The 25,386-nt window shown below is 45.6% G+C and overlaps 1 pseudogene; it reads right to left on the bottom strand.

The window, feature by feature from the left end:
* LOC147661162 (uncharacterized) overlaps positions 1–22,283 on the bottom strand; it is a 43,911-nt pseudogene extending 21,628 nt beyond the window's left edge.
* Between the last annotated feature and the right edge of the window lie 3,103 nt (positions 22,284–25,386).

The raw sequence follows: 25,386 nt of genomic DNA, 5'->3' as shown, positions 1-25,386 counted from the left end.
CATTCCCCCTGTGGGGCATGTTCACGCGTCACGGGGAAATACCAGGAGGCGCTCTTAAGCGCACAGGGGCTCCCGCAGAGAGGGTTCTTTTCCTGCTTTCTTTTTTGGAAGTCTTACCTGCCGCCACTGCCTTCGAAGAACCGGTCAGAGGGGACCGCAACGCCAAAGCCACAAAATTCGCTGCTCCCGCCCCCAGAACTACATTACCCAGCATTCCCCGTGTGGCGCACGTTTACGCGTCACGGGGAAGTGCCAGGGGGCACTCTTAAGCGCACAGGGGCTCCTGCAGCATGGGTTCTTTTGCTACTTTCTTTTTTTGGAAGTCTTACCAGCCGCCACTGCCTTCCTAGAACTGGTCAGAGGGGACGGCAACGCAGAAGCCACAAAACTTGCTGCTCCCGCCCCCAGGACTACTTTACCGAGCATTCCCTGTGTGGCGCACGTTCACGCGTCACTGGGAAGTGCCAGGAGGAGCTCTTAAGCGCACAGGGGGTCCCACAGCGCAGGACGCGCACTGGTGTGCTCGGGCCAAGGGCAGGCCCGTCCGCGTCTGTCAGCGGACGGAAGAGGCTGGACTGGGCCACTGCTCTTGGTTACTCCTTTCTGATAACCATCTGAAGGTACTGTGTACTATGCCCGAAGGGGGATCTTATTGAAGGACTCCTCTGCCAGCAAGGGTCCTTGGATTTGTGTGGGTTTGAGTGGTAGCTTTAACTGCTTGTATTAAGTGCAAAAGATCTTGTTCCTGTATAACTAATCTAATATGGGGAAACGAAAAACAGCAACTGTCCTGCCTAAAAAGAAGCAGGGAAAAACAGGGCAAGGGCCTTGTCTATCGCTAATGAAATATCTTACTGGTGCAATGTGTGCTATTGAGAAGCAAATATCAAATGTGTAAGAGACTAGGACCTCAGATAAATCTAATAGCATAGAGGCCCCTATTGTATCTACCAGTGTTAGCTGTAATACCTATATACTAATTGATCCCCAATTGGAAAAGTCAAGTAGTACAGTTGGATCTGTAGTTAGAAATGGTTGTGTGGTTAACATCTCCGACCACATTGATTGTACTGATTCAGAGAGTGACCCTCAGCCGTCTCCGAAACGATCCCGAAATCCTGATAATCCCCATAAGCAAGATATGGAACAAACAAAAGTAATAAAAAATGGCAGGACACTGGCGCAAAATAAAATCTGTGTGTGGGAGAAAGCCCTAGCCAAACAGCCTCCAAACATGGTAGAGCAAAGGGGGGCTGTGTACGTATATCTCAAATTTATTTAAATTTGAAAAAAACGATCTGGTGTGGGAGGACACTTTCTATCAAATCATTAGTATGAAGGTTGACATCATCAACTGTCTAGTAATACTTGTGAATTACTACAATAATATTCCCCATGATTCATGAGAAGAGGTCCTGAAGGCTATATGTCGACATCTGTATAATTTGCAGGACTTGGGGAATAAAGATGTGATTACGTTATGGGGTGGAGATTTTAATACTGCTCTTTGCCAACTTTCGGACAATGGGAATTGCGGTTTTACGTACGACATGGAGACTTTTCTCCCACATTTCCCACATACACTATATGGTGAATGTTTAAATGAATTAATATTTGAGCTTGATCTGGGTCTTGCTAACACCCTAAGTACTCCCCTGGTGCCTCTGGGCCCTAAGTTTAATGGGCATGGATCTTTTTCCACAATAGACTTCATTTTGCTTTCTAATCGCTATGGGTCTATTGTCGAAGATTTCTCTCAACACCAAATTGTGTTGAGTGACCATATTCCACAGGGTGTAAGAATGCTGCTATATAGACAAACCGTAGGCAAAGCTAACAGCCCAAATATCATTTTAGAAAAGATCACTTTAACTAGACAGAACGGTTATAGGCTGAGCTGGGAGAAGGTGATACCTTCAGATTTTATGGCTGGGGTGGTAACTAATAGTAATGAGGCAATTATAATATGTTTGGAGGAAAATGCTCCACCTAAGGATGTTATTGATAACTTTATCCTAATTACAGATTATTTTAAAAAAGGCTCTTACCATCAGCACAAAGCACAAGTACAACCATAAAAGGAAAAACGGCTGGTTTGATTCAATTTGTACTAGGACCTACAGAAACTTAAAATATGCTCTCCATAATAAAGTTAAAGATAGAGATAAAATCATAGGGGCACGGAAAGAGTACAAACGGCCCCTAAAAGATAGAAGAGAAAATTTGAAAGCAGAGGCTTGGATAGTACTCCATGAAGCCTCAATTGCTAAAGATCCCTGTGCATTCTGGAGGGCAGTAAACCAAAATTCCTTAATGATAAGGCGGTATCAACAATTGAGGTTGCTATCCTCGAGAATAGATGGAGAGAGCATTTTTCGCTTTTAGATGATGTAACAACTCCACAATCACTTGAGACCAGGTGCGTTGAGGGTGTGCACAATATCTTAAATCAGGAAGTCAGGGAGGATCGAGGTTTGTCGCTTGGGGACAATGGGAATTTAACATTATTCGAGCTTAGTGAGGTCAACTTAGCCGTTGCCTCAAGTTCGAGAGGGAAGGCTGCAGGGCTGGATGGTGTCCCAGTCAATATTTTTAAAACAAATATCGCTCATGGGGCCCTATACTCACGCAAGTATTTAATGCCTCAATCTCAACTACCTTTATTACGTGGTATATTCTTGTCCCAATATACAAAAAAAGGGGACAGGAATGACCCGGCCTGCTATCGACTTATATCATTACTAGATTCAACTGTGAAAATGATAGGTCGGGTTTTATTCAATAGTTTACAAGATTGGGCAGAAGAATGGTCAGTGATAAGCGACCTACAGTTTGGTTTTCGTAAAATGTTAGGCACCATAGATCAGGATTTAAACTTAAATATTCTATTGAATAAATATATTAAGGCAAAAAAGGGGCCCCTATATTTGGCATTTGTCGATTTATTATTGGCTTTCAATTGTGTAAATCACAAATAATTGTGGTTTGCTCTAGAGGAAATGGGTGTCGATTCATTTTAAATTTATTTTATAAGAGAGTTTTTATTAAGGCCAAGGGCACGGGTTCGATTTGGGACGGGTGGTGAATGCATGAGTCACTTTAAAGTTAAATGAGGTGTTGGGCAAGGGTGCGTCCTTGCACCCTTTCTTTTTACATTGGCCATAAACAATGTTGAAAAGGTTCTAGTTCAAGAATGTAAAGACCTATATGAGGCTGGTAAGCGGCTCATCCCCGCATTACTATACGCGGACGATGTGGTCTTAATGGCATGCACTCAGCTGGGATTGCAAAAGGTGGTCTCCAGCTTTGCAAACTTTATGTCAGATAGAGGTCTTGCTATAAATTCTTCAAAAAGATATGTAATGTACTGTGGGCAAGGATGTTCATAGAAAAAAATCTATTTTTATCGATAATAAGCAGATTGATACTACAAAGATACTGTTTGATTGTACAGGGTCATGGGTGCAGGCTGTAAAAGCAAGGAGGTTACTTTATATTAAGACTTTATCTGCTCTTTCCAACTTTAGCAGGAAACTTGGTAGACCTACCGCTGTGGAACTATTTGATATATATAAGGCGAAATGCGTTAGTGTAGCTACATATGGAGCAGGTATATGGGGATATGCGGATGTGGGTTCACTCCAGGTAGATGAAAATATGTTTTTAATATTTGTATTGATGGTCCCCAATAGTACCTCCTCTTTTGTGTGCCATACTGAATTAGGACTGACTTATATAGAAGATATTATAAAGATTCAACTGGTCGTATTATGGCACAGGATATGGACAACAGATGAGACACATTTTAATAGGGGAGTTTTGTTAGATAGTAGGGGCCTGGACGAGGCGATAAGGATTGGATGGTTGTCTTATGTAAAAACGTTCCTAAATAATTTAGGACTTCATGAATTTTATGATAATCCATCCACTATGGCTGAAATGAGTAGAAAAAATCTTAAGATTATTTGTCTGAATTTTTTGGCAGAACAAAGACAGTGTACCGAATTAAATAAAACCTGCCGATGAATGACTAGGACCGATTCCTGCTTACGCGGTTCCGCCTGGGTTCTTTACACAGAATAATTTGTTTTCCTGTAGCTAGCGATTGGACAAAACAGCTCTGCAAATGCACATGTGATGACACCTCTGACCAGTCTACAAAACATGTGCTATTCTTTTGTAAATGTTATTCCTCTCCGGGAAAAAAATGGATCGTCCATGTTTTAAAAGAATCAGAAATGAGGTTTTGTCACCCTGCTCTTGTGGTACTACAGCAATTGGAGACAATTCTTGTTGTATTTTCCATCACAGTTTAAAAAAAAATGTTTTTAGACTGAGAAAAACGATTATAATGTGATACAGTTTTATGGTGTCTCTTTTATAAATATATTTTAATTATAATACATCATTATATTGTATGTGTTTTTATGGGTATATATTTGTGTAACCGAATAAAGTATTATTCAATTGAATTGAATAGATAATGTGCTCTTGAGTGCTCCACCCTTAAGGGTTTTCTATAAACAAAATTGATGATGATTACTTGTCTTTCTTTAGAAAAAGAGAAGAAGGTGTTGTGTGTTGATTTAGATACCGTATGTAGGTTTCCCGATTTATATCCATGTATAGGCACAATTCGCATTGCCCATATTTAGGCATAGACATCCTACCCTTATTTAGGCATTATCCAAGCTAATCAAATTCATGAATGGCCACCTACAACCGTCCATCCACATCACACTGAGTTCTTGGAAAACCAAACTCTTAAACCTGTATGACCTTGATTGGATTATTGATTTATCCAAGAACTCATTTATTATGCATGAACATCTATTCCTTAGGGGTTCATTCATTAAGGTTATCCGCCCGACTTTTATGTCAATACTGGCATTCCTAATCACCTTCAAGGTATAAATATACCTTCACTTGCCATGACAAACCACGGTTCAGCTGCATACTTGTACGACACAGCTTGCCACGGCAAGTTCCGAAGGAAGTCGAGTCCCCGCCTGACGCACTGACCAGACGCTGTCATCCTCCTTGCAGAGAATCCAGCTCCAGTGTTTCTGACTCCCCTTGCTGGGTGTTAGAGATCGAGACCCAGAAAGAGATTCCAACCTCTCTCATTCTAAGGTATGGAGCGGACTAGAACCTAAAGGGACTTTTGGCAAATCTTGGCCCCACCAATGTAAACTATAGCTAAACCAGACTTTAACAAAACAGCTGCTACTTTTTACCTCGTACTACACTTAGGTTAGGTGCACTGGGGTAGAACTAGCTAAAAGCACCGGATGAGTATTCACATTTTAGCCTGTGTTCTTTATGTATGTATTTTTATGAATATATGTCATAGCTACAAAACATGTTATTGCATTATTATTTTATCTTACTGCTAACGCTGTACGTATTATACTTCGCATTCTTTTTTTCGATTGTAGCAGTTTATATCTCTTGCACGAGAAATAAGTCTGTTCAATATGTAAACTCTTAGAAATGAAGCATGCACGATTGACTGAGTAAAAATGTTATCTATTGTTTCCACGATTCTGAGAATGTTCCGATTCTAAAAGGGAAACAAAGTTGTCATGTTTATACGGTTGTCAGAGCCCTTCTTGTTCATTCGAGAAGTGTCTAGAGAACTATGAGTTAGCTGACACACACAAGTAATTAAGTTTAATGGAGTGGAGTGGTGTGGCTCACTGGTTAGAGGCAGCAGACCCGAGAGCAGAGGACGGCCCGGGACCAGGGTTCAATTCCCGACGCGGGAGGGTCGTAGACCAGGGTCAGCAGACTCGATAGTTCTCATCTCGGTGCCTACTCTAACCAGGGACCACACTCGGCAACTCTGGGCATTAGCTTGCCTCATCTCCACAACGGCCCCCCACATACGCCGGGGTTGCCTGGTTTCACCTTGGAGATGCCCAATAGGGACCATCTCACAGGGAAAGCCAGGACGGGTTCCCCAGCGGTCTACTGTGCAGAGATACTCCTTCGGGAGTCGATTCTAGCGCATTACAAACCCACAATTAATGTACTCGATAGAGACATACTGACCTCAATCCTATGTCAAAACTATAGTGTATATTATTCCAATGCTCAGAGCCTATCAGGGATATAGGAGCAACATTACAAGGGAGTAGTGAATTCTGATGCAAAGAAAGAAAAGTCATAAAAAGAGCAGGTGAGTGTTTATCTAAGATCTTGAGAGGATCAAAGTATTGTTATATTGTCATTCAGAAAGAGACGCTAGTGTGTTGGTAAATGAAAAAACATTTTCAGATGTTCAATTGAGGTAAGGAAATTGACGTAAGTACTTATAACAAACCTTTAGTAAAAGTGTTTGCTACAACGGATGGAGAGATGCTCATGCCCAGTTGAGGAAAGAGGTTTTATTGCTTACATAATCCTACTTTGGTATTAAAATTTGTAGAACAGTATCACAACATCAGTGCTGATTGCTCATCAAGAATTCCGATAAGTGGAGGAGTTTCAAGCTGACATTTCAGTAGCTGGAAAAGCGTCCAGTAACAATGGGCTACCAATAGAATTTTATAAAAAATGTTGCCAAAGAATTAACACCTTTTTTGGTGGAGCTTTCTAATTATGTAAAATAGGGTGCTCTGGTTCCTTCAGCTTTTAAGGAATCTATTATTGTCAGTTTTGTAAAGAAAGGGAAGAACTTCAGAAATATCAATTTATATAGACCTAACAGCTTACTTAACTCAGATTCCATCACCTCCACGTACTACATTCAACTCAGGGATCTGAACTTCCACCTCGACAACAGCAACGACCCAAACTCCAACCTAGGACTGAAGCAACACATCAACACGCCCACCCACAGAGCGGGTCACACCCTCAACCACATCTTCGCGGGAGGAACTAACATCCAGGTTAGCCACACCACCCAGCCCAACTGGACACACCACTGCATCCACTTCACCTTCAACACCACTGCCGCAGCCAAGCCCACCCATGCCCACCACCACAGAACTGGAGCAAGATCACAGAGGAACACATCAACACCACCCTCCATCAAAACCCTGCGCCACGACGGACACCAACTCTGCAGCAGGGGAATTTCACCACTGAGTGTCCTGCTGCGCAGACAAGCTGGCGCCCTCTGCCACCCCGCCAAACAACGTCCCCTGAAGGCAGCTTGGTTCACCACAGAACTTCAAGATTCAAGACGCACCTGCAGATGCCTAGAGAAAACCTGTTGAAACCATAAAACCACTGAATCACGGAACAACCTCAAGAGTGCCCTGAAGGAATACCACCAGCGCATAAGAGACGCCAAACGGACCTTCATAAGAGAAAAAGTCCAGACCAACACAACTAACATCAAGGAACTGTACAGCAGTTCGCAAAACCCTCCTGTGAAGCCACAGACGTCACACCTTCCCAGGAACTCTGTTACAAGCTCAGCTCCTACTTCCATTTGAAGATCAAGGCCATCTATGACAACTTCAAGGAACCATCACCGGACACTACCCCCGTACCTACCGCCTCTGATAAGCCAACCATCACGTTCTGGGATCCCGCAACCATCGAACTCATCACCGCGACCATAAAGAGCCCCAAAGGACCCCTGCCCACTGTATATCTTCCACAGGGCCGCCGCTGTCATCGCACCCGAACTAGGACAGATGATCAACACCTCCCTCAGATCTGGCATCTGCTTAGATGACTGGAAATGGGCAGAGGTAAAACCCCTCCTCAAGAAACCAATGACCGAACCAACGGACCTAAAAAACTACCGGCCCATCTCTCTCCTCCCCTTCGCGGCCAAAGTCACAGGTAGCTGACCGCCTTCATCGTCTTGCACACATCTAACCTGGGCTTCTATTAGAATTCTATAATGCATATTAGCAAGCCCATTATCGCTGTTTTAGCGGCAGTTTCCTGCAGCTAAAACGGCGATAATTTTAACGAGGTTCTTGCTAATATGCCCCGTAGTTAGTTGCAGATACACATAGTAGTGGTGCAATGACCAAGGAAGAAAGGTAAAAAGAGATCGCACAGATTCAGGAGTCAAGATTTTGAAAACATTTAAGGTAGGGATAGACAAACAGATAGCTGCATGTGCATAGAATTACAAGTTGATGTTCACTGAAATAAACAAAATTGTAATACGCTGCAGTTGGAGAGCAGAGTTATAACAGCAATGAAGACGAAAGCTTGAATGTATTTCTTGTTGCTGAGAAAGGATAAATGAATAATTGAGGGATCTGCAAGAGTATTTCTTGTGCTGTAAGTTCAAATTTCAAGCAGCACATGAGATATCAGTCAGTACCCTATCAAAGCATGGCGGAAACAAGGTTTTGATATTTGTGACCTTTTTTAAGGTAGAGGTGTATTAAGCTAATTTGCTTCGGTAAAGACTGATTTTTATGGAGTAAGGTAAAACGTGTGAAAGATAAAAAAATTGCAAGAAAAGGTGAATGTTTAGTTCAAGTTTGCAAGTGAAGGCTGTTCTGAAAAAAAGAGATAATGGACAGCAGCCCATTATTAGTTTCAATTTCAATGGAACATTTTGTTTAAGTCTGGAATTAGGCGTCATAAAATTGCCTTCTACCATCCACAGGAAAATATGGAAAATTGTTTGGTTGTTCTTTTTAATCAAGCTTTAGGAGAGAATGTGCAGCTGAGCTTTCATAGTAGGCAGAGGAGGAAAGCAGATATTACGAAGATGATATGCAAATAAAGAATGACTGTTCATTCAAGTACCGGTGAATTGAGTTTTTTTGGCTGACGAAGAGAACTTCAAGCGTAGTCATATTTCCAGAATGAATAGCAAGAAGTGTAAGGCTAAGTATAAGCAGGAAGAATTTCAAGAAACTGATGCAAGGAAAACAGCTTGCAAGTCGTGGGTGTTCAGAGCAAATGATTGGAAGTAAATAAATAAAAGAGTTTGAAAAAGGTTACATCGAAGTTGTAACGAACCAAGTGAGCGTAGTAAGAGTCAAATGTGTTTTCTGTTACTTATGCCAATAAAACACAAAATGTAATAAAGATATTTCCAAAAACAAAGAGTTTCGTAAGAGTGTATTGCAATGCTTTTGTTGTGGAAGGAGGTGGAGTGTGGAATGTGAGAAGTGTAGCATGGGTGTATGACAGAGGCACGATTGAATAAAACACACGTGCCTCTATCACGCATCCTGAACCACAAATGTGTCTAAACCTTTCATTCCTTTAACACGCATGCGTTTACAGCGTATTTTTGTGGTAAAGGCATGAATGGTAAAAGGGTATGTGCGGCTAAGATTGCAACCCCTCTCCCCCGTACTAAGCTACAAACTCCCCTGACCTCTCCCAACCCCCATGCTGTCCATAACCCTTAAACACTACCTCGACCCCCTCCCACCCCCTTGTGCTGTTCCTACTACCACCCCAACCCCTTCCACTGCCCTTAGGCAAACCCCTACTTTGAAAAACGACCAGAACCCCCAGCTCTAAAAATTACACCACCCTCCCCAAAGCCCTAAAAACTACCCTGACTACCCATTCCCCTCCTCCTGCCCTAAGGCCAAAAACACTGTCCCTTAACCTGACCCAACCCAGCACTGACCCAGCCCTAAAAACTACCCGACTCTCCCCTAGTCCTAAAAACTGCTCCAAACCCCCAGCCCTGAAAACTACCCCTGACCCACCCTGCCCTTAAAAATACCCTGATCCCCCAGCACTGAAAACAAACCCCAAACCCCAGCCCTGAAAACTACCTCCAAAGCGTAAACCCTGAAAACCACCTACAACCCCCAGCCTTGAAAACTAGCCAGAACCCTCTAGCTCTGAAACTCCAGCCCAGAAAACTAGCCCGACCCCAAGCCCTGAAAACCACCCACCCGCAGACCAGAAAACTACCCTGATCCATCCACCAGCCCAAAAACTACCCCGACCCCCAGCCTAGAAAACTAACCCCAACCAACCCCAGCCCTCAAAACTACCCCTGACCCACCTCCAGCTCAGAAAACAACCCTCGACCCCCAACCCAGAAAACTACCCGACTCACCACCAGCCCAGAAAACTACCCGATCCCCCAAGCCCATAATACTACCACCGACCACTTGATCCAGGAAAAGTCCCCCTGACTAACCCGAGCCCAGAAAACGACCACCAACCCACCCCAGCCCAGAAAACTACCCCCACCCACCTCAGCCCAAAAGGCTACCCTGACCCGAACCAAGCACACAAATCTGCCCCGACCCCCAGCCCACAAAACTACCCGACCTCCACTGCCCGAAAAACTACCCCATACACCAAAATGACCCCAACCCCCCTCAGCCCATAAAACCACCCACACCCCCCAACCCAGAAACCTATCCCTAGCCCAGAAAACTACAGTCCCAGTTACCTGCAGATCTCTTCCTGCGAGGTCTTCCTGCTTCCATCCGCCAGCAGCTAGACCGTGAATTGCCTTAACCACGCATATGTGTGCGTATGCTTCGTTAAGGCAAGTGTGGTTTAGCTTGCAGAATCAGAAAACTCGCGGTTAAGACATCCGGGTTCCGACTGATTCCCTTGTAGCACAGTGCTATGCCTCATAAGTAAGAAGTGAAGAATGCATTGGTGATAATAGACATGAGGATGAGAGACCACCTTCATGGCATATGCAAAGGAGCCGTTTGTGGCATAAGGACTTTGGATGATGCTCGAGTTTAAACTTAAGTGGTAATTTGTTAATTACTGGTAAGGGCACATTTAAAAAAAATATATATTTTATTGACAATTTTATTGTTTTTATTAATGTTGTCCATGAAATAGAATTTTGATTATGGTGTTTACAGTGAGGCTTTTCTAAGTAGCATCTGTAATTTGGAATACAGATTATTGTCAACTGTGAAGTTTATAGATGCAGGCATTTGCGTGCTGACAGACATGTACTTTTATTCTCTAGAGAATAATTATTTTAGCTCGTCCTATATCCGAATTGTGACAAAAAAGCATATGCCATCTTGTTGGGAAATAGGGCAGCAACATCATCATACTCAAGACAAACAGGCTTCAATTCTTTCAGATTTTGAATTGATGGTTCCTCTACCTCTCGAAAAGAAAACATGAGAGAGGCTCTTTTCCAGCATGATTGAAAATAGTTGTGACATAACTGCAAATACTCGGGGCATACTGCACCCTTGCAGCAGATAGGGGAGCATCTACAGTCATTTGGCAGCCTACAGGTAGCTGAGTAAAAATATTTTTTTTGTAAGAAATAAAGGGGCATATTTACAATTACTGGCGCATCCCTGCAAATTAGCAGGGATGCGCCAGTAATTGTGTGCCATGCCTTCGCCACCCATGATGCGCTGCATTTACAATGCAGCGCACCATGGGGCAAAAAAGGCACAGATGCGTCACGCATCTGTGCCGTAAAGGTGTTGCATTGCTGGAGTTGCTTCGCATGCGCGCCGCAGCTCCAGCAATGCTCCGGGGGTCGCATTCTTCTAATGCTGCGTCAAGCCTTATGCCTGCTTCAAGCAGGCGCAGGGTTTTGACGTAGCACTGGCCTAAAAGTAACTGAGTGAAATCTTGTAGATTTCACTAAGGCACTTTTAGGAGGCGTTCCTGTGCCGGAACGCCCTCCCCTGCACCGGAACGCCTCCTTAAGGCCCAGGGCTTTACAACGCTACGCATCTCCCAGATGCGTCACGTTGTAAATAGCCCGCACTATGGCGCATCTTTTGCGCCGCCGCTGCGTCACAAAAGTGACGCAACAGCAGCACAAAAGAGGCGCTAGGGGCTTGTAAATCCGCCCCACAGTATTCAATGCATCACCTTTCTCTATGGATAAAGCTAAACATAGCAGGATGATTGTGGGTTAGTGAAAGTCCTTCGATCTCCAGCCTAGTTCAGATGTCCACAAGGTCACAAATTCAGTTAAGGAGTTATGGAAAGTTCCTATTTCTATGAGGTGCAAGTTTATCATATACATTGAAAATTAAACACACAAAAGGTGATTAAATGAATGCTTGCAAAAAGTCTAACCACTAGCAATCACTCGGAATAGCCTTCCAGCCCATCATTATTCACCCACTGTGCAACTCTAGACAAAGGTCCTCCATATGCAACTCAGTTATGATCTTTTTTTTCATGGGAACTGTCCATCGCAAACCGCCAGATGAAGCCCTCTCCAGAAAGGAACACAAGCAAACGGATGGTTTCTGCCTTACGAGGCTTCTTCTGAGAGGTGTAGCTTGGATCATATGTCACAGTGAGCAAGCCACAATAAAATAATTAAATATTTATTTATTGGTTAAGAGATTATCCTCAATAGAGTGCTGTTAAACGTTTCAGCATTGGTGTGGTCTAACCCCAAACATGTTACCTTTACCCCTTCCTGTCTTCTTAATTTCATTTTTGTTGACGTTAAAAATCACTTTACCTCTACCAACTAGTGCTAAAGTGCTTGTATTCTCTCTCTAAAACATGATGCAATTGTTCCACACCTGATTTACACATTTAGTTTACTTATAAATTCCTAGCATATGCTACTACATGCACCCATAGCCTGTAAATTAAATAATCCTAGTGGGCCTGAAGCCCTCATTGTACCACCCACGTAGGTAGCACTTTAAAACATGTCTCATGCCTGCCTCTGCAACCCATAGGGCAGTTTTAAAATGCAATTTCGACCAGAAGAAATACTCTGGTTGCCAAGCCTAAACCTTCCTTTATAAAACATATAAGTCACACCTAATGGAGGCATAAATAGCCAATAGGGCATCATGATTGTATTAAAAAAAAGTAGGACATGTGTTTTTAAGTTATCCATGTCCTGGTAGTGAAAACATCCCAAATCTTTTTTTCACTACTGTTAGGCCTATCTAACCCTCTTTAATGATCATGATTTTGAAAATGCCACTGTTCTTGTCCTGGCCATTTGCTGCCCGCTGTCTGTGTCCTCAGTCACATGACTCTGAATCGCTTGACAGTTTGCCTTTATGGATTACTCCCAGACAGTGAGACAAAGGGAGACTATGTGTTGGCAGATTGGGTCATCCTGGCAAAATAGGTTGGGCAGAGCAGTTACCTGCCCCATCTACTTTATAAAGGTCTGTCCCCAGCATACATTCATGGGAACATGGCAACAGTCTTTTGCCAACCAAGACATCTTGGAGCCTTGACAGCGGAAAAGAAGAACTTTCCAGAACCAGTTGTGGGGGAGTCCCCCCATTAAATGCTGGCACCAAGTATGAATATTGGATATCCTGATCTACTGTTTCAGTACACTCCTAGACCCATGGACCCATGGACTGCAGAATAACAGCTGCCTTGTTTCGCGGGTGACATCCCTTCTGCCTGAAGCCTGTCATGTTTTCGGGAGGACTGCCCTGCTGCTAGAGGCATGTTCTGCTCTCTATGAGAAGTTAAACTGGATCTGCTCTCATCAGCCCAAGCTGGGTGTTTTCAAGGGTCAGTTAGCTGACCTCCTGTTGTGAGCTACAGGGCACAACAAGCTCCAGAGGCCTCCTTAAAACTGCCCAGCTGGCCTGATTCAACATTACCCTACCTGGATCTGCAATAGGACCTGCCTGAATCCTGAGGCTGTCTGCTACAGTGAGTCCATGATCCCTACCGTAGTGCTGCCCCAGGTCCCTGACACTTGGCTGACATTAGAGTGCACTCATCTGTGAAGGAGAAATTCTGAGGTTTTTGGGCTCTTTGTGAACAAGAACAGGGCTGTTTGTGCTGAGACAGCCAATGCTAAACACCAGTGAAGTCGACTCTTTGCCCTACAGGGACTGCCAGCAACAACTGGTAATGTGAGTTCTGCCCTTTGCTCTGCAGCAACAGCCACCAGCTTGAAGCTAAAGCAATGACGGTTGACAAAGCCCAATCAGATCTTCACAATACAGCCATGACCTTGGACAGGCTCTCCTTGCTCTTGGTGGCCTACCCCTCCACAAACTGGAATCTTCACTCTTAATTTAGATAAGGTGTTTGTTAGAAAGGGGGGTCTCTAGTTGGCAGTGGCACCCTGTCCAAGTAGGGAGCCTTCCTTCTAGTCAGGATAAGGGAGTTACACACACAACATAACCTCTGCTCACCCCCTGGTAACTTGGCACGAGCAATCAGGCTTATCGCGGAGGCAATGTGTAAATCATTTGCACAACACAAAGTAATACAGTGAAAACACTACAAATAAAAATATTGCCAATATTTATCAGTGTAAAACAATACCAAAACAATAAAGATCCAACATACAGTAGTAAACATTTGACTTATGCAAAAATAGTACCTGTGCTATCACAGTGTTTGGAACGAACAAATCCAACAGTTCAGGATGACCGCAACGTCACAGGACAGCTACGGTGTTGGGCAGACCCGCAAAACGAACCTTGAAAATGCACGGCATATTGGACCTTGCGATGAGCTCCGAAGAGGCAGCGCTGTAGGCATCAATTCCAGAGGTTGATGCTGGAGTCGTGGGACTCTTGAAGTCACATGTGTGGCAGAACGAACTCCATAAGTTTGAAGTAAGGAGCGCACGCATCAATGGCATCGGGACTGTGATACCAGGGTGGCAGTGTGAAGCATTGTGCTGTGCCCATAGGTCACTTTGCAAGCAGTGACTTGATGATGGTGTCAGGCACTGAAGTAGGGGAGACCAGGATTACTGTGCGAGGTAGCCGATGCGCTGTGTGGTGCCTTGAGGTCACAGCCAGCATTGGCGTCATTGATGGCTTCAACTTTGTTTTTCTTCTGTTGCAACATCAAATACAAAGTTCCAACTGCTAGATGCAGATTAAACTGAACTCTTGATTTTCCTGAGACGTCCAAAAGAAGGAAACTCTACTTCAAGCACGTGGAGAAACTCGGGGAATAAGGTCCAGAAAGTTCAGTCCAGTCCTTTCACTGCCGAAGACAGAAAGTACAAATGCGGGCCAACCCAACAAAGCAATGCACAGCAAAGGGGCTGGTATTCCTCCTGGCAGCTCTTCCAGATCTTCTTACTGGCAGGTCCCTTAGTCCAAAAGAGTTCTAAAGTTCTGTTGTATTTGGTCTAAAACTTATACCTCTTTTTCCCGTTGAAGTCTTTGTTTAAAAAGTCTCTGTTGCACTGTAAAACCAGTTCTGTCCTCTCTGGTCCAGTCACACTACTTGGGTGGAGACAATATTGTGCTGGGCCATTTGTTTATTATGCTGAATGATATTTCATTGTTTTTCATTTCGAATGATACAAATTGTATTTATAAAATTGTGTATGTATTGTTTTGTTTATTTATATCAAGCTTTAATTGTATTTTTTTATAGGTGGCTTTTTTATTGTAGTCGTCTGGCTAGGGTTTCAAGTTAGGGTAGATCTTGAATATTAGATAATAGACCCACTTTGCTTGTTGAAATTTGGTACATTTGTTAAGTTTGCGCTTTTATTTTTGTTTTTTTCAGTTAGGGACATGTACTCTTAGCTATTGGCAGCATTGTTTTGTTTTTTGTTTTTTATTGAGCAGAATTTCAAAAACTGAAACACCTGATTCATCAATTATGATTACAAATCACAAATCACAGAATGGAGTAAACATGGAAAATATAAACCAATAAAAAACATTAGCCTTCAGAAAAAGACATTTTGAACCCATGAATAAAAGCAGGATATCTAAAAAGACATTTTAAACCCCATTAAATGAATGCAGGATATCTGAAAAACTAAAATGAACTAGTAAGGTTTTCAAAAAATGCAATCGCCCTGGATTAGATCAGCTCAGGCCATTGCATAATAAAGAAGAACGTGACCCTACCCTCAACGATATAACAATTATTAACTACCTGAAATTCCGAATAACTATAATAAAGTGCGTGAGCAAAACAAAATGGTGACCAAAAGTCATATCAACTATAAAGTGCATAAGCCAGTAATTATATTTAACATCTCACTAGATTGAGTTTAACCTTCGCTCTGTAACATAATAGAAAACTGCTATCAGCCTTTTATAAAAGACCTTTAAGGAAATCACAAACTATGCAACACCCCCAAGCCCTGGTTTTCAATCAAGCCGAAATAATGTCAGGAGGCACTAAATTGCTTTAAGCCCTTGACCCTCTTTGCAAAGGTTTCCTCAAATTGCTTTATTCTGATCATATTATTCAACCATTCTTGATAGACAGTAACCTTACAGGTTTGGAAAAAAAAATCTGATGAAAACCCAGAAAAAGTTGGGGCCCATCCTCTCCACACCGAGCCAAAATCTCAACCCTTGTCATCCATATACCTGGAAGAAGAAAATGCCCCAACTCTCTGAATGGCCAGAATGACCCCAAAGACTAAGTTCAGCCGGGGAAATAGTTGAACAAAATGCCCTAATTCCTGAAGTGTGAGAAATATTCAGTCTGAGGAAACATTATGAGAATGATATATACTCAGGAACCAATCTCGGTCGGGCAGCTCCCCGAGAGCTGTCCGTAGCCTTACCTTACGGCTGAATCGTACCAGGAGCGGGTCCATCAGGGCAAGGAAGTACGATGCGGAAAAGTGCCAAATTCCCGACCGACACATACGCTCCAACTCCGTCCACATTATCTACACGAGTTTGACCTGTAAACACACAATTCGCATCACACTGCAATTTCTGGTCAGTCAAGTACGATGCGTGCTTCGTACACGCCGGACAGGTCGCCACCTACAGCACGTCACAGCATCCGGTAAAGCAGCATAACATGAACGATTTGCACCAGAACACAATGCACAGTTATGAGACGGACCAGCTAGCAATGGGTAAAAGAAGGAGCGACATGAATCCCATTGAGCAGGTCATACCAGTCCTGTACATCTATGACCGGATCAGGAACAGACGCGGATGGCGCAGACGGAAGTTGGACACCCACCATTCAAACAAACGACAGGTACCCACCAAATTTCACATACAACCAGGGTGTCCAGACCCTGTCCACTAGCAACAGGCCTCCATAAGGGTCACATGGCCATCACCACTGCTATCCCCAACCATAGGGGCATGTTGTCTATAACTACTGCCCCCCCCCACCCATCGGGGCATGTTCCCCACCACTATGGCCTCCCCCACCCATAGGGGCATGTTGTCTATCACTACTGCCCCCCACCCTTAGGGGCATGTTGTCTATCACTACTGCCACCCACCCATATGTGTCATGTTGTCCATCACTACTGCCACTCCCACCCATAGGGGAATGTTGCCCACCACTACGGCCACCCCCATTCATATGTGTCATGTTGTCTATCACTACTGCGCCCCCCAACCACAGGGGCATGTTGCTCACCACTACTGCCCCCTCACCCATAGGGGCATGTTGCCCACCACTACTGCCACCCCCACTCATATATGTCAAGTTGTCTATCACTACTGCCCCCACCCATAGGGGCATGTTGTCTATCACTACTGCCCCTCACCCATAGGGGTATGTTGCCCACCACTACTGCCACGCCCACCCATATATGTCATGTTATCCATCACTACTGCCACCCTCACCCATAGGGGCATGTTGCTCCCCACTACTGCCCCCACCCAGAGGGGCATGTTGCCCACCACTACTGCCACCCCCACCCATATGTGTCATGTTGTCTATCACTACTGCCACCCTCACCCATAGGGGCATGTTGCTCCCTACTACTGCCACCCACCCATAGGGTCATGTTGCCCACCACTACAGCCACACCCACCCATATGTGTCATGTTATCCATCACTACTGCCACCCTCACCCATAGGGGCATGTTGCTCACCACTACTGCCCCCCACCCATAGGGACATGTTGCCGACCACTACTGCCACCCCTACCCATATGTGTCATGTTGTCTATCACTACTTCCCCCCCCCACCCATAGGGGCATGTTGTCTATCACGACTGCCCCCAAGCCATAGGGGCATGTTGCTCACCACTACTGCCACCCCCACCCATATGTGTCATGTTGTCCATCACTACTGCCACCCCCACTCATAGGGGCATGTTGCCCACCACTACTGCCACCCACACCCATATGTATCATGTTGTCTATCACTACTGCCCCCGACCCCTAGGGGCATGTTGCTCACGACTACTGCCCCCCCACCCATAGGGGCATTTTGCCCACCACTACTGCCACCCACCCATAAGTGTCATGTTGTCTATCACTACTGCCACCCCACCCATATGTGCCATGTTGTCTATCACTAGTGCCCCCTACCCATAGGGGCATGTTGCCCACCACCTCCGCCACCCCCACCCATGTGTGTCATGTTGTCTATCACTACTGCCCCCCACCCATAGGGGCATGTTGGTCACCACTACTACCCCCACCCATAGGGGCATGTTGCCCACTACTACTGCCACCCCCAGTCATAGGGGGCTGTGTGACTATCAATATCACCACCCCCACCCATAGGATGGGTCATGCGCCACACATCCATCATACATCAACCTCAGGTTTTGTCTGCAAAATACATGCCCCATAACATAATAACAAAAGTGTGTAGGGTCTGACAAATACCCCCAACAGTGAATATGAGTTAGAACACACAATGTAACTGCCATCACATGTGTAACCAACACCAGAGTGTGGACCACTCAAGTCAAGCATCACAATGGCACTGTGCCAATGTGCTCTAACCCCCCCCCCATCACTGTGTAGATCCAATGTAGATTGTGTGGTCACAAACTGCAGCAAAAGTTGAACATTGTGGTAATGGGGCTAAATCCCCCATCATCACAGTGACCTAAAGGTAAGTGTCATCATGGTAAAAGCAGCAAATGCCAAACAGCATGTATGATTCCTGGTCTCAGCAAATGAAACATATTGTGGCAAAGTAGTGGTTGTGTCACATACCCACAGAGATGTGGTGAGGCAAACAGTGCTATGAAAATACAACATTCTCTCGGCCATGTGCAGAAAAGCAAGACCCATGACGCCTGACATTGCATACAGTGTACAATGACACAAAAGCAGAGGTGATCATCATAATGCATACACACATCTCTAAAATAGACACACAAAGCAATACATCCTGTGTAGACTGTAGGTTTCAGGTCAAAAAATCCCCCTCCATAGCAGTAATGGGACCCGACAACCAGGATCAATGTGCTGAGTGATGACATATGACTCCCGGGGACAGCAGCGAAAATCAATAAACCAAATCCAGACAGTTGTCCACAACAGCAATACCAATGCACTGCTGTAGATGCACAAACACAAACAGGCAACCTCACACTGCACATCTCACATAGCATGTCTTTGTGTGTGTTTCTGTAACCCCAGGCAACTATACAACACATGAGGGGGACTGAACCACAATGACACAGATGTGGACACAGGGCCCTACAAAAGTGAGCCGTCAATTGTGCACCCGTTAGTGGGCAATCAGGAATTGTAAGATGAGAGGGATACAAACAGACATCTGTGACACAAGCTGGAATGAACAGTAACTGAAACAGCATGAGACAGACCCACAACAGCACTACCCCCAGGGACCATAAATTGGGTTGACACAAGCCTGCATGAAAGGTCCACTGTGATGCCAAAGGGAGATGTCTAGCAAACTGGGAAACACAGACATGTGTCCTGAGCCACAAACGTACATCACACCTACACAAACACAAATCACTCAGCATGGCCCATCAACCAGGGACAAAAGGGAGGTAGGGGGCCAGCCATGAAAACATACACATCTGTCTACCCTCAAGACCACACACCCTAAACTGCACTGATGTGCATCAGTGAAGCCCACATGGACTGGTAACATGATAAACACAGTAATGTTGTGCGGATCTAAGGTGCACAGACTCATCATACAAGTACAGTCTACAACCACGGTGAATGACAGACATACTGCACAGTATGCGATGCATGGCCATGATGTCAAATCTCCATTAACCTGTGGAATCCCTGACACAGTCCAGGACAATGCAGAAGCCATGGAGAACCCCACATGCTTGAAACCTGCCAACATTGCACCTCTGAACCTGACAGGTGGGAGCAGTCACACACACATACACATGTCTCAATCACTGAGAGGTACCACCTATGGACATCTACATGATAGTGTGAAAAAACAAGTGCCCAGGCAAGCCTTGAATGTGTACCATCTCCGTTTGACTACATCATCACCACTCAGAACTGATAAATCATAGTGATGACACACAAATGAACAGTAGTGTCTCATGCTCACACATATCTGGAAGCCACGGACAAAGATGTGTGATGAACACAGGACAACTCAGCAAGCAGCACCAATGCAAACATATTAGGGGAACACAGCCTGGGAGCAAATCAGGATGGGAACACACACAGACAGGCCCACACAACACACACCATGAGCCCAGGCAATGTCACGGAACAACACAGGTCCAGCAGGTCACAGTCATGTCAGCACAACACTTGTTCATTCAACAATCAAATGCCACCCAATGTAGGCCCTAGTTACATCAGCCTGGGTACGGTAGTGTCCTTAAGTCATCTGCACATATTCAATACATTTGTCTAGCTTGTTGCACAGAGGACACAGTTGACCTGTAAAACCAATGATGCCCACACCTGCATGCCCAGTGGAGATGGGCCCACAATCAGGAAAATCGACCAATTGGATAATGTGCATGGGTGCAAGTCACAGATGTGACCATGCAAATGAAATGTTGACAACACTGTGCAAAATTACTTAATGATGACACACCCAGTTAGCTGCAAAGGACGACATGGATACCAAAAAGAACAGGATACATATCACATGGACCACATGGAGTACATCACATCAACACCTCAGGATTAAACATTGGAAAACCAGCATCATAACGGCAAGATCAAGGCAAACATCATCAACATAATGTACATCAAAATCAAAGTCACAAGGACAACAAAAAAGGCTTTATTAAGCAAAGTGAAAACTGAAACTTATAGTCCATAATGAAATAAAGGCCAATGTCCAGTCCATAGAGTAAGTCCAAATTGCGTGTGCGTGACACCTATCACCTGTTGCTTGCCTGCACTATGAACAACAGGGGACATCCATTCTGAGGGGCATACATGGGGGCATGCCAGGCACCCCTGGGAGAGGATCAGGGCTCTGCAGAAGGAGGCAGTGAAGGGGTGGTGGATGCAGGAGAGTCACTGGCAAATGCAGTGGAGGTGTTTGTCATGATATGTGCCATCGCAACTGTGGGGCATAACTCTGATGGGGGTGGGTGCCGGCACAACTGTAGTGGGCAGGTCAGATGAAGTGGACTGGGTCCCCACTGCAGTGCCCAAGTCAGATGGGGTGGTCGTGGACTCCACTGCAGTGACAAACTCCATGGGAGCGTAATGGGGTTCAGGTGAGGTTGGCAGGACAGAGTGGGGCCACGGTCCCCACACCAGTTGCACAAACAGGCTATCCAGGGGTGGTGGTAGTGGAAGAGCAAGTGGTAGGGGGGAGGTCCTGAGCATTTTGGGGATGATGTATCTGTACGTGGGGGAACCTGGGGGATGGAGGAAGGAGACTGTGCAGTGGAGTCACACAGGAAGAGCTTCTTTGGAGATGGGGTTGCAGGTGAGGCAAGGTAAGGGCTCTTGGAGAGAGAGGGATCAGAGGACTGCGGAGTGGTTGCGGATGCCTGTGTGTGTGGTTGCAAACCATCCCCTGTGAGTGTGGTATCAGTCCCCTGACTTTGCTTGCGGGCATGTTTTGACTTTGGTTTGGGTGTTTGTGTGCTATCCGTGTCTGTGTGTGTGGGTGACTGTGCTGGTGTGTGTGTGCTGGGTACAGGTAGGATGCTAGGAATTGTGGATGGGGCAGAGGCAGGAGGGGTGAGGGACTGTTGGAGGAGGGACGCTGCTGCTGCCAGGGAGGAGGCCATAGACTGATTGGTCCTCTGTAGGGCAGACATGCCCGATGAGATGCCCTCCATGAATGACACCAGTTGTGTCAACAGACTGGTGTGTGCATGGAGGACACTAAGCATTGATGTCTGCCCTACATGGATCTGTTTAGGCAAGTCCACAGACTCCACACTCAGAGCAGCAGGGGACACAGGGGCAGGGGGTGCGGTGCCTGGCATAAAGGAGACATGCTCCCGAAGACGGGAGCAGCCACAGACCTCTGGGATGGGAGCCGATGGGAGGGTGGTGGTGGCAGGAACAGCCTCGCTAGCTGTAGTTTGCGGGCTGCTGATACCTGCCCCCACAAGGGAGTCATACTCTGAGCTGCTGTGATCGTCAGCAGAGGTGGATGGTGCTGTGGACTCCTCGGTGTGGCTCCCCTCACCCTCCGTGACACTGGGTCCCTCCAACTCCTCGGTTGCTGGCCTAGTCTGGCTCTGCGGCTCATCCTGTTCCGTGGCACTGTCCCCTCCTGTGCCATTTGGCGATCTGGATAGAATTTGGAAAACAAGACCCACATTAGTCACCTGCACTGACTGCACACAGCACTGTGATTACAGCACATCACAGGGGAAACTCTCGCATCGTCAGCTGATAATTGCTCAAACTGCCCACAATGGTTTACCAAGGGAAATTGCCAGTCTGAGCATCAACCATGACACCCATATTCCACCCATATGTTTGTTGCATGTTGGCTGCTAATACCCTAATGTGCACACATGCACCCCCTACACAGTTATTGAACATGCAAGTGACCGTGTAGAAGTTTGTTACTATACACACACATCACATCACATGCCACTCACTAATTACAGATGTCAGGATGAATGGATGCCCAGAGTCCCATTTCACATTCTTGTGATGCCTAGTAGCACCACCTATAATGATATCCTCACGCCTAAGCATGGGCGAATTTTGCGGATCTCGCGTTCGCGAATTTTGCGGATTTGCGAACTCGCAATCCGCAAAATCCGCGAATTCCCGCAAATTTGCGGATTTTTTTTTTTTGTGTTCGCCCGTGTTTCTGCCAGTTCGCGAGGGTTTTTACAATTTCGCAATTTGCGAACTTACCTGTCGGGTCGCAAGTTTTGCGAACTTGTTGTTTCTACGTGTCCAGCCTGTTTGGGACACTCTTCTTCATCACTGCCACTCTCTGTCACCACTGCCACTCTCTGACTACTCATGCCACCCTCTGGCCCACCCATGCCACCCTCTGTTTCATCACCACACCCTCTGGTTGTCCAGTGTACATTATTTTCGGCAAAGCAAAGCACACCTTCCCTGCCTCAAGTGACCTGAATTAATTTGGGGCTGATTAATGTGTCACAGAATATTTTTTTAGCTGGCACCTGCTTCCTTAGTGCGCCCTGATTAGTGATCTTTTGCACTTGCTAAGTGCTTTCATTGTTGCAAAATTAGTTACAACACCTGCCCTGCCCCAACTGACAATAATGAATTAGGGGCTGATTAATGGATTTTAACTTCCAGCCTGGCTCCTGCTTGTCTCCCTTAGCTGTAATTCAGGACCTTTGTGGCATATGTGTAACTATTCTGAGGTTCAGAGCAGGGTCACATAATAGTTGCAACTGGCAACTGAACTCTGGAGGGGCCCCTCAGGAAGCACTACAGGAAATGGCTACTAATGATGAGCCTGAACTTTTGAACCTGGTAAGTAGTTTCAGTTTTGCTAAGATCGTATTTCTGCAATTTAGCACTTATTCGCGGGGCGCGAAGTTGTACTGGGAAGCCGCGAACTCACGCGAACAGTGCGAGCAGTGTGAGCAAAATCCGCTGCTCGCGGATTTTGCGGGAGATTCGCGAATCTCGCGGATTGCGAATTTCCCGAAAATCCGCAAAATCCGCGAGCGGAACGGATTTTCCGCCCATACCTACTCACGCCCTGATAGTCAATGACACAATGGGGTGCATGGAGCACCTTTGACTCCAATGCAGGATCCCTCTTAGCAAAATCAATGCCCTGGCACAGACATGCATGGTAAGTCAATCATCACTGCCACATGTCATAGGGGTAGGGAATCCGGAGAACAACAGTCTGCACTGTGTCACAATCATAGGTCATGCCCATAGCAAACTCTGCAGTTGACAAGTGCACTTGTCTGCCCCCTGCCCAAAAAATATTCTGGACTATAATGAACCCACATCACAAAAATCAGAAATGTGAGTGACTGCAAACACAACTACATGAACATGAGCACCTCACAGTCTGCTGTGAATGAAACACAGCTGCATGAAATTCACTGTTGCATACAGGATTATGCACAGTCAAGTGATCACACACCTACATGGTGCACAGGTATGTTCCTCATAGTCACATCTCAGATCTCCTGCTGACACTAAAATTATGCACACACTAATTGTCACAAAAACGAAGCCACACCACAATGATATAGAGTAAGACACCTGATGGCACATTTCACTCAGCACAATCAGTAGGTTGATACACGGGAGTGTGAGTACATAGTCTCCCAATAACCTGGAGTGGGCATGACTGCCCAGGTAAACCTGAAACAGTACATAGGCATGGACAGTAGACAGGTGTCTGGGCGAGTGTGACACACTTGATATACATACTCCTGAGGTCACTAAATGGACTCACCTGCTGCATGGGTGTGTTTTAAATACCCCAGACACTTGTGGCGAGTCAGACCAGCAATTGGAACAAATATGAAAGGCACACACAGAACACATGTCAGAGATCAGGTATTGTGCAAACAATTGACCCACCCATGAAGCAAACATCAGAGTCCCAGTAACATATGCTGTCCAGGACCTAAAGCATAGCTGACTGCAGAGACACAGTGCCCAAGAGAAACAAGTTAGACTGTAGGGGCCACAACTGTGGATCAGATGGGGAGCGTGACTTACAAAATTGAGGGACAAGAGTCCAGGACTACAAGACCTACGTTATGTGGAAGTATGACCAGGCCAAAAGACTGCGAATAGCATGTCAGACATAGTTCCCAAATTGGGCATGGACTCACCCTCCCCTTGCTGCTGTCTGGCCTTCAGTTGCCTATCCGGGTCCGGGAAGACCACCGCCAGAACCTGGAGCATGTGGAGGGTCAGGGTCCGGTGTCCGCCCCTAGGGCGAGGAAGCAACAGCTTTAGCTGGACCCTTCCGATCCTTCAGGTCCTGCCCCGAAGGTCCTGCCACCTCTTCTGGCAATTGCGGATCCGGCGCTTGTAGACCCCCACTAATCTTACTGCCCAGGTGATGGTCAGCCAGATCTCCTGCTTCTGGTGGGCATCAACCTGTGAGGATGCCACATATTTGTGCTGCACACAGTTGGAAATACATGTAGTCATCACAAAGCTAAAAGAGGTACACAGGTAGTGCACCCATGGAAATGGACAATTGTGCTGCATGTCTGACATGGTAACATTGCCTGGGAATTAAAGACTAGCACTACTGCACTTTTTCAGCAGGACACCTGATCATCACATGTACCTACACACTTTGGGTGCAGAAAGTACTCAGTGCATATGCTTCCCACCGCTGTGCACACTTCTATTACTGCTAGTCTGACAACTTTCACAATTGGTCGGCAGTGGACTCACCTGCTTCCCTGGT

Source organism: Lissotriton vulgaris, unplaced genomic scaffold (assembly GCF_964263255.1).
Source record: "Lissotriton vulgaris unplaced genomic scaffold, aLisVul1.2 SCAFFOLD_5210, whole genome shotgun sequence".
Lineage (NCBI taxonomy): Eukaryota > Metazoa > Chordata > Amphibia > Caudata > Salamandridae > Lissotriton > Lissotriton vulgaris.
Note: the sequence above shows the minus strand (reverse complement) of the source record. Positions and strands in the feature narration are given on the sequence as shown.